Source organism: Anoplopoma fimbria, chromosome 23 (assembly GCF_027596085.1).
Source record: "Anoplopoma fimbria isolate UVic2021 breed Golden Eagle Sablefish chromosome 23, Afim_UVic_2022, whole genome shotgun sequence".
In the NCBI taxonomy this organism is placed as follows: Eukaryota; Metazoa; Chordata; class Actinopteri; order Perciformes; family Anoplopomatidae; genus Anoplopoma; species Anoplopoma fimbria.
The window spans coordinates 2,200,768-2,211,610 of NC_072471.1; positions in this window are offsets into that span (position 1 = coordinate 2,200,768).

Here is a 10,843-nt window from a genome sequence, read left to right on the forward strand (position 1 = left end):
CTTCTTCTTCTTCTTCTTCTTCTTCTTCTTTCTTCTTCTTCTTCTTCTTCTTCTTCTTCTTCTTCTTCTTCTTCTTCTTCTTCTTCCTGTTGTCATTCCCTGCATCTCCAGTCATCCCTTCTTTGTTTCCTTATGTCCTCCCCTCACTCTTTCCCTTTCCTCACCTTATTTTCCTCCTTTTTCAGAAATTATTCACCTCCTTCTATCCTCTTTTTTCTCTTTCCATCTCAACTTCTCTCTCTTTTCTTTCTACCTCTCCTAGTCGGTCTTCCTCCCTTCTTCTCTTCTTCTTTTCCTGCCTCCCTCCTTTCCTTCTCTTCCTTCACTCCTCTTTCTCCAGCTTTCCACCTTTGTCCTTTTCCTCCTTCCACCTTCTTCTCCTTAACTCTTTCCTGCATCCCTCTGTCCTACCCTTCTCTTCTTCTTCTCTCCTTCACTCTCTCCTTTTGTCATTTTTCCTCCCTCCTTCCTAGTTCCTTCCAGTCTGTCTCTCTCAATCTTTCCTCAGTTTCCTTAACCTCTTCCCTTCCTCCTTTCACTTTCTCTCCTCATTCCTTACTGTCTTCCTTCCTTCCCTTCTCTACTCTCCTAGCTCCATCTCTCCTCCCTCAGTCATCTCTCCTCACTCCTCTTCTTCCTTCCATTCTAATATTTTCTTTTGCTTCTTGACCTCATTTCCTCATCCTTTCATCTCTCCTCCACTCCTCTCTTATTTCTTTTTTCTTCATTTCCTTTTTCTCTCCCTTCCTCCTCCTCCTTCTTTAGCTCCCCAGCTCCTTCTTTACTTCCTCAACTCTTTGTATTTCCTTCTTTCATTTCTCTTTCTCTGCTTATGTTTCCTCATTCTCTCGTCCTTCCATGACTCCTATTTTAATAATGTCTCCTCTTCTTTTCCCCTCCTTCCTCTCTTCCTTTTCATTCTTTGCATTTTCACATCGCTTCATTACAACTTGCTTTATTCTCCTCTTTTAATTTCATCCCACTGTGTTCTTTCCTCCCTTTACTTCCTCCCCTCGTCACCCCTCTTCTCCTCCCTCCTCCCCTCCCTCCCTTACTTCACAATCGCCATCCTTTGAAGGCAGAACTTGATTTGATCACTAATTGTGCTGAAACAAACAGAAGTTGATTAATTCATGTTTGTGCTCCCATGCTCTGATAAATGAGTCGGCGAGAGGAAAGAACAAACTTGTTAACATGGGAAGAGATGGGGGAGAGAAAGGGGGGGAGAGAGAGGGAGAGAGAGAGAGAGAGAGAAAGTTAAAGTCTTTGTATTGTGATCAGTAAATGGAATCACTGCCTCGTTTAGCCCGCCGGCTAATTAGAATTCACCGTGTGAGTCCGTTTGTTGGTATTCACCGTGTGTGTGTGTGTGTGTGTGTGTGTGTGTGTGTGTGTGTGTGTGTGTGTGTGTGTGTGTGTGTGTGTGTGTGTGTAGTCATTGATCAGACTGACAGAGACTTATTATGGTGTCGCTTCATGTGACCCTTGTTGACCCCGCTGGCGGTAGAAGTGTGTTTATGTGAGTAATTGTATTTGTATATATGTGTGTGTGTGTGTGTGTGTGTGTGTGTGTGTGTGTGTGTGTGTGTGTGTGTGTGTGTGTGTCTCGAGGGAGGAAGCGTCACCTTTAGCACTTGTGGTGGAAGCTGACAAGTCATTAGCAGGACACACACACACACACACACTCACACACACACACACACACACACACACACACACACTCACACACACTGAATACAGAAGCCCACGTTGTTTTTTATTCCTATCGAACACAAATATCAACAAATACTGGAGCTGTGAGAAGAATTTAAATTATGGGAATCAGACGCTCTATAAAGTTACAGTCCAGGAATTAGACACCTGCAGCTGCTATGCAGACAAGGTAACCAGCAAGTAGACATGTCCGCCTGTAAAGTTTACACAGAGACCAAAGGTGAGACACGTGAACTACACAATGAGCTTCACTTCAAGACGAAATGCTGAGATTTTGCTATTTTGTAGCTCATTTGCATATTTAAACATAACATTTCAGAAAACTTGTAATACAAAAAAGAATAGTCTTAATGTCAGTAATCAACTGGTGAAGTTTCATGTTGATATCTATTAGTTATTTTTTTTACCCTATTCACCTGTAGAGTCTTCAACATGTATGTAATTTAACTAAACATTTCTTTAAAGGACGTTTTCTCTAAATGAGTTTTTTCTCAGACTCTGATCCAGAAATCTCCACTTCAGTAGCTCTTACATACACCAAACTTTACAGCTTCATTCCTCTCTATATTCTGAAGGTTTCTACAGAGGGGTTTGTTCATATATCATTCATAGCCTGATTTATACAACATTTATTACTAAAAACATGGGGAAAATAGATTTTCTTTGTGGCTGTTGACAGTATTTTGTGATTTATGGGGTGATACAAAGAGATATCCAAAATGTTCTCTTTAAAAAACCTTTGACTCTAATATGTGAACAACATGAAAGAAGAATTTTGAACCTGGTTTCATCCAAAGTTTTAATTTATGTTCTGGAAATTTGCAGTTAAGAAAAGGCCATACTTGCCAATTCAAAACATAACATTTTCAGAATTTTTTTTTCTCATAAAATATTAAACTTGAAAGGTTTCATGGTGATATCTGTATATAATGTTACAATAAGTATCTATAAGTTTTTCTTTTAAAGTCAGACTTCTCCAGTTGATTACTGACAATTATTTTGTCTTAGTTTTCTGAAATGTTATGTTTTAATACGCTAATGGTTATCTAATGGTAACTTTTGGTGAATTTGGGGGAAATCTACAGACGCAAATAGCCAAAGTAGTAAAATAAACACCTGAATATGTATTTTGGATGTTTTCTTTCCACTAGTCTGAAAAAAATATGTGTTATGGAAACAAAATAGACCAAAATGTCTCCTTTGACCAGTGCATGTAACACATTCATTGTAACCGATGCTGTCCTGAGTCTCATCATTTAAATTCTCTGCAAACAGACTCACACTGTCGGCCACATTTTCATGGATCCAGGACTGAAGTTACATTCATGCATATTCATCCTCTCTTCTCTGTGAGGAAACTTTTTCTCTTTTTTTTCCTCCTCTGAGACTGAAACTCTCCTCGGTCTGGAGACAGTCTGCTATCTGGGTGAGCTGCCCACTTTAAATACATTAAACAGTAGACTGTGTTGTGATAACCTCTCTGCTCGCCGTCGGCTTCACACTGAACTCCTGCAGACGCTTTAACTCTTTCACCACCAGCAGGAAAGTCATCATTAATGTTCAAAAATGACCATTGTTTATACTGTCAGAAAACAAAGCTGAGACAACTATTTCAACTATAAACGATTCAATTGTCTTTTTAGACAAAAAAATGTAATAAAAGTAATAACAGCTGTCAAATAAATGTAATTATTTGAAATGAAAGTGGCATTAAAAGGAAATACTGCAGTACAAGTATCTAACAATCGTACCTAGCAATCGTTTCAAATGGAAACGCCCACTCAGCTGTTTGCAATATTCAGTGTTGTTTGTTAGCATAACTAGCTAATCAATAAGTTTAAAATAATGTGAACCCTAGCTAGTTACTTTTGGAAATATTTGAATGAGTTAGTTCGGATTTATTGAAGTGGGGTTCTGTTTAAACTCCTGTGTTTTGGTCGAGGTAAAATTACTGTTTTTGTCAATGGAGTCTGGTGTCTTTGACGAGAACATAGATGGATGAAACGTCTGTGTGACGCAGAAAAAAGTATTTAAGCCTCATAAAAAAGGCAGACTTAAAAAAGAATATACATCAGTTTAATTGTAAGCTATATTAAGAATATTTTCACCTCTTTACCTTTCTGTCAAACGTCCTTTTCTGTAAGGGAACTAAAGCTGTTATCTATGCTCTCTTCCAAGCCACAAGGCTACATTGACAAAACTGTAATTTCACTTTGCAGAAGGAATCACTGTTCTACCGCTGCCTCGATCGATTGCTTTGTTTGTGTTATTGTGTTACGTTTGGATCAAAACTGACATGGCAACAACCTCCATCAACTGTCAGAAATACACAGACTATGGATTAGGATATATATGTATTTATATGTAGCAACGCCATCGTGCAGAAACCTAGGACAGGTCACGTGGAAAGGGCTTTGGAAAATAGCATTTTGATGCTGAAACATACGTAGATTGACCAAAATTTGACTGTTCGGATTTGAATACATAAGGAACATCACTGGGAAGATACAGAACGATATAAAAACCCTTAAACCCTACTTGTTTGTACAATACTTCTAACATCCTGATCTCTTTACTCTACGCTGCTGTAAGCCTGCAAATTTCCCCGCTGCGGGACTAATAAAGGATTATCTTATCTTATCTTATCTTATCTTATCTTTAATACATAACAAGTTAAGTCAGTTCTCTTTAAAAAGCCATAAATCAGAGATGCGTCTTTGAGATCTTTACAGAACATTTACGTCCTCAAGTCAGATGAAAACTCTGAGCAACCATTTAGAAAGTACCAAGAAATGTATGAATTCGTTTTCAGATGTGGATCAAAGAAAAAAGCAAATGTTCTCTCTTGTTTTTTTGCACCAACATGAACTAAGCGACCGTCAGAACTGAAATACACTGAACCCTTTCTACCGAGCAGCTTCTCTCTGTTCTCAAGTCTCTGCTTTCAAGTCAAGACGCTCGGCGCTGCGTGACGACCTCCGACCTTTCAGACGGCCGACCTCTCTCCACCACTCTCTCTCTCCGTGACTTCCACTCCTGAGAGGACTAAGTTTGTTAAATAAAGCTTCATCTTGAATAACTCCACCCTGCACCGTCTGCTCCGCTCCGCTGCAAATCCTTCATCAAACACAGAGGAGAGAGCCGATCGATATCAAACCACCAACACCGAAGAGGAAGTGTGTGTGTGTGTGTGTGTGTGTGTGTGTGTGTGTGTGTGTGTGTGTGTGTGTGTGTGTGTGTGTGTGTGTGTGTGTGTGTGTGTGTGTGTGTGTGTGCGTGTGTTTGCTCTGCTTTATCTTTTGAGTGATAATACAGACAACAGAGTGTTATCAGTTAAATAAAGCTCAGTCAAGGTCATTTATCTCTCGTTCATTTCAGCTCACTTCATTCTAGGAATTTTAATTATTTTTTTTTGCATCAGTCTCGTCTGTTTGTTTATCGGCTTCAGGGGATTTCAATGTATATAAAGTATGTATTTGTACTGCATTTAATAAGGGTTTCAACTGGATTAGTCAAGTCAAATACAAAAACTATTAGACGGCGCTGTGTAGTAAACTACTTATCAGATTAACACTAGTTTATATGCAAAGAACCAAAGCTGTCACATGAAAGGAGGGCTCCAATTATATGAGATTAACAGGAAATAGATGGATATCTATATAAAAATATGTGCAATCCACTGCACAATACTACAATTATTCTGACTGTTTATATAATATTTTAGTTATTGTGGATTTTTTTTACTTATTTAATATTCTTTACTGTGTTATTACTTATTTACTTATTTATAATACTTGTTTTGATCTTGGTTTTTTTTATGATGTCCTCTCTGCTGCTGTAATCCTGCAAATGTCCCCACTGCGGGACTAATAAAGGATTATCTTATCTTATCTTATTTTATGGATAATGCTCTCGCTCGCTAACAGTAGCCTAGATGAAACTATCACAACGTTAAATACGAACTCCTTCTCAAAGACTCCGTAGATTCTCACAGCCCAACAGGCTAACCATCCCACCTCTATTTGCATCACAACAGGAAGTCAGTGGTAAAGTAGTAAAGCCCGCCTCTTGCTTGATTTGATTGGCCGCCTGGGCCAAGTGTGACTTTGACGAGTGGTGCGTGGAAAAAATCTAATTTTTAAATATATAATGTTTTTTTACATAAATGATGGAATGTAGAAATAGGGGGAAAGTAGAGCAGAATGTCCAACTATGTTACTTTCCATCGATATCTGATGAAAGATGTTTTTGATGACGTTGCTCATCAATGACCAAGTTGTCAGACAATTCATTGGTTGTTGGCATGGAAACCAACTCAAGAAGTCAACTAAGTGAAAGACAGAAACGAGTAAAGGACATAATGTTTAGTAGACCGGATTGAATCTTCAGGTCCAGATCCAGATGGTCCACTAAGTTCTGATCTTTCACCAGCGTCGACATTTTTTACCTGCGTTGTGATTTTTTTCCTCCTGCTTGTCATGTTCACTAAAGGTTTAGAACACTTTAAACCCAAAATCCAGACGGTATAAGAAAGGTCAGGGTTCTTCTCCTCAGGTATCGATCGGACTCAAGATGTTTCTCAAAGGTCGGCTCAGGTGGTATTGACTCTGGAAGAAGAATTTAAAAAAAAAAACATGGCCACAAAACAGACTGTGTACTGACAAAGAGGCTTAATGAATGAAGCTACTCAAGTATTGTCCAGGATTGTTTGTTGTTAGTCCAGACCACCCATTAGCTTGTTATTATTAGTCCTGATGCCACCACCCCAGCATACCACAGACTTTATTGATCCCCATGGGAAGACTGGTGGCAGCAGCTCAACTACACAGAAACAGATAATAAATACACATATTATACAATAAAATAAAAATAGAATAAAATAAAAAATAAGAATACAAATAAAAGATGGCACTGGTATACCACAGACTGGTCAGCATGAGACAGACTGTGGTCTCCGCTGTTGTTGTACAGTCTGATGGCAGTGGGCACAAATGAGCGTCTGAAGCGCTGGCTACCAAGACTGGTTTGGCTGAAAGAAGCTGGCACTGCCACAGTTCCTCACTGGAGAGGGTGAGAGGGATTGTCCAGGATGGCTCCGAGTTTGGCCTACCACAGACTGGTCACCCAGACTCCAGACTGTCCAGCTCCAGACCCACCACAGAGCTGGCTTTCCTCACCAGCTTGTTGAGCTTGTTGGCATCTCCAGTCCTGATGCCACCACCCCAGCACTGGCTACAGCGAAGAAGAGGGCGCTGGCTACCACAGACTGGTAGAAGAAGAGGGCGCTGGTTACCACAGACTGGTAGAAGAAGAGAAGAAGAGGGCGCTGGCTACCACAGACTGGTAGAAGAAGAGGGCGCTGGTTACCACAGACTGGTAGAAGAAGAGGGCACTGGTTACCACAGACTGGTAGAAGAAGAGGGCGCTGGCTACCACAGACTGGTAGAAGAAGAGGGCGCTGGTTACCACAGACTGGTAGAAGAAGAGGGCTCTGGCTACCACAGACTGGTAGAAGAAGAGGGCGCTGGCTACCACAGACTGGTAGAAGAAGAGGGCACTGGCTGGCTACCACAGACTGGTAGAAGAAGAGGGCACTGGCTACCACAGACTGGTAGAATGCCTTGAGCAGTTTATTGCACACATTGAAGGACCTCAGCCTCCTCAGGAAGAACAGCCTGCTCTGTCCTTTCCCGTAGAGGGCATCAGTGTTGTGTGTCCAGTCCAGTTTATTGTTTATCTGCACCCCAAGGTACTTGGTAACCATTATTAGGTTTCTTGTGATTTAACTCAGGTATGGTCAGATATGTTATTATGAGGTGTTTTAGAGAGTTTTTCAAGTTTCACACTGATTTAAAGTAAATAAAGACATCAGGACATCGATTAACGTATGGCTTTTATTGTGAAAGGTAAGAACAGAAGTAGATCTTTATGCACTGCCTTTGTCAAGGTTGAAAGGAGTAATGAAGATAGTTGTCTGTTGTTTTATAATTATATGTGCAACCCAAAATGTTCTGCACAACGTGATTGGTACGAAAGCTCCCCAAAAAATGTGTTGAAAAAAAAATGTCGTTGCAAAACATTCAAGTAATTCATGTCAACAAAAAACAGTTTGAAAAAAATATATATTGATGTGCATAGTAAAAAAGGTCATGCACACAAATTCAATAGATTGCATTTGCCATGAGAAAGCGTCGTTCCACCAAATCTGAGTTTCTGTAACAATACTTTTAGACTTAGTTCTGTCCAGTTTTAGGTCAAGTCAGATTAACTCACCCAGATAAAGTTCTTCTCCCCATAAAAGCAGTTTATTTAAGGTCAAGTTGTTCTTAAATTCTCCCCAGTCATACTGTGATGTTTTTACTGGAGACTGACCGGAGATAAATACCTAATGTTGGCAGAGAATCCGACTTCATTATCTGAGAGGAGCTGAGAGGCCTGGCGTCAAACCAAGACAACAAATAAAAATGGATGTGTGATCCGCACTCAGCTGCTGGCTAATTCATTGCAATTTTTTTTTCTTCCCAGAGTTCCTCTGCTATGTTTGTTAATTAACCGCTCTGTTTCAATGCAGCAGACACAGAAGATAATCACCTACTAATTGTTTCCGAAAACGAACTAACACATAAACACATCCTGATGGAGGAAAAAAAGAGTGTAGTGTGGAAGAGAAACAGGAAGAAAAATGGAAATTAAACATCACGAGTGACTGGGGAAATTTAAGAACAACTTGACCTTAAATAAACTGCTTTTTATGGGGGAGAATTTATCACAGATGAAAGAGTTAGTCTGACGATAAAACGGACAGGAACTGGGAGTCTAAAAGTATTGTTACAGAAACTCAGATTTGGTGGGCATTTTATCTTTCTCATGTCACTTGAAAATAGTCACTTAATGCAATCTGTGTGTGCGCTGTTTTTTACTATGCGTATCAATATATCGCTGTTTTTTATTTGACAGCGAATTGCGAATGACTACTGGCTATTGTGTTTTTCAGCTTGCATTTTGAGAGGAAAACAAATGCCGGTACGTTGTAGAAGGCATTTTTGAGTTACATATAATTAGCAAAACGGCAGACAACTATAACAAATTGCCGCTTTCAACTGACAAGAGCGTGCATAAAGGTCTACTTCTGTTTATTTTTTCACAATAAAAGCCATGCGTATCGATGTCCTATTTCTCTTTATTTACTTTTAAATCAGTGTGAAAACTTGAAAACTCTCTAAAACACACTCATAATAACATAATACTGCGAGTCAAATCTCAAAAAGAAATTTTAATAATGGTACCCAGAAATACCTTGATATCGTCATGGCGGCTGGACACACAACACGCTGCCCTGCGGAAAGGAGCAGGCTGTCTGCTCCTGAGAAGTGGAGTCTTTCAATGTGTGCAATAAACCCAACTCAGGTATTCTACCAGTCTGTGAGAAGCCAGTATGTCTCTTTCTCACCCAGTCTGTGGCCAACCTGATGGCCTCTTCTTCTACCAGTCTGTGGTAACCAGCTCGCTAACTCTCACCGGTCTTAATGGTAACAATACCGCAACTTCTTCTACCCGGTCTGTGACAACGAGCAACATAACTCTTTCTGCCCGATCTGTAGGCAACAAACCTTTCTCTGCCGGTCTTAATGAAGCGGCCAGTATCTTTTTCTCTTTTCTACCGGTCATAAATCGCCCGGTCTGTGGTAGCCAGCAGCACCTAATTCTTACTCTTTCTTCTACCGGTCTGTGAGCGAAGCCGAAGCCCGATGCACCGTGGCGGCATATAACTAGCACAAACAAGAAAGCGATGAAGCAGAATGTGTATCTGGGAGAAGCAGAGGTGTAGCAAAGCTCAGCAAGCTGAGTGAGGGAGAAGCCGCAGCTCTGTGGTAGATCTGAGCTATGGGCGATCCTGGAGTCAGTGGGAGTGAGAGGAGGATGAAGGCCAAACTCGGGGTCATCCTGGATTAATCCCTCGCTCACCCTCTCCCATGAGACTGTAACGCAGCTGGGCGGCTCTTTTTCGGCCAAGAAGGGCCCAGCGGAGACCAGGCCCCCAGCTCAGACTGCGCTTCATTATATATTATCAGGCTTAACAGCGAGAGATTTACAGTCTGTCATCTGTATTAATACGAATATACTATTGCATTTTTTATTTGTACTTATTTTTTATTTTATTCTATTTTTTATTTTATTGTATAATATGTATTTATTATCTGTTTCATGTGTGAGCTGCTGCACTATATGCAGCAATTTCCCCCCATGAGATCAATAGAGAATATAATAATAATATAATGGGCTAACAACAATAAATACTTGAAATTACTTCACATTAAACCACAATCAGTAAGAAGAAGACACATAATGATTTTGTAACCTGTTTCAAATTAATGCATTCTTCAGAGTCAATACCACCTGAGCCGACCTTTGAGAAGCATCTTGAGTCCGATCGATACCTGAGGAGAAAGAACCCTGACCTTTCTTTATACCGTCTGGACTTTGGGTTTAAAGTGTTCTAGACCAACCTTTTTAGTTGAACATGACAAGCAGGAGGAAAAAAATCACAACGCAGGTAAAAATGTCGACGCTGGTGAAAGATCAGAACTTAGTGGACCATCTGGATCTGGACCTGGAGATTCAATCCGGTCTACTAAACATTAATAGTCCTTTACTCGTTTCTGTCTTTCACTTAGTTGGCTTCTTGAGTTGGTTTCCATGCCAACAACCAATGGTGTCCGACAACTTGGTCATTGATGAGCAACGTCATGAAAAACATCTTTCATCAGATATCGATGGAAAGTAACAAATTTGGACATTCTGCCCTACTTTCCCCCCTATTTCTACATTCCATCATTTATGTAAAAAAACCATTATATATTTAAAAAATTAGATTTTTCCCACACGCCCACTCGTCAAAGTCACACTTAGCCCGAAGCGGCCAATCAAATCAAGCAAGAGGCGGGCTTTACTACTTTACCACTGACTTCCTGTTGTGATGCAAATAGAGGTGGTGCGTTAACTATTGGGCTGTGAGAATCTACGGAGTCTTTGAAGGAGTTCGTATTTAACGTTATGATTAGTTTCATCTAGGCTACTGTTAGCGAGCGAGAGGCATTATCCATAAAGTAAGATAAGATAAGATAATCCT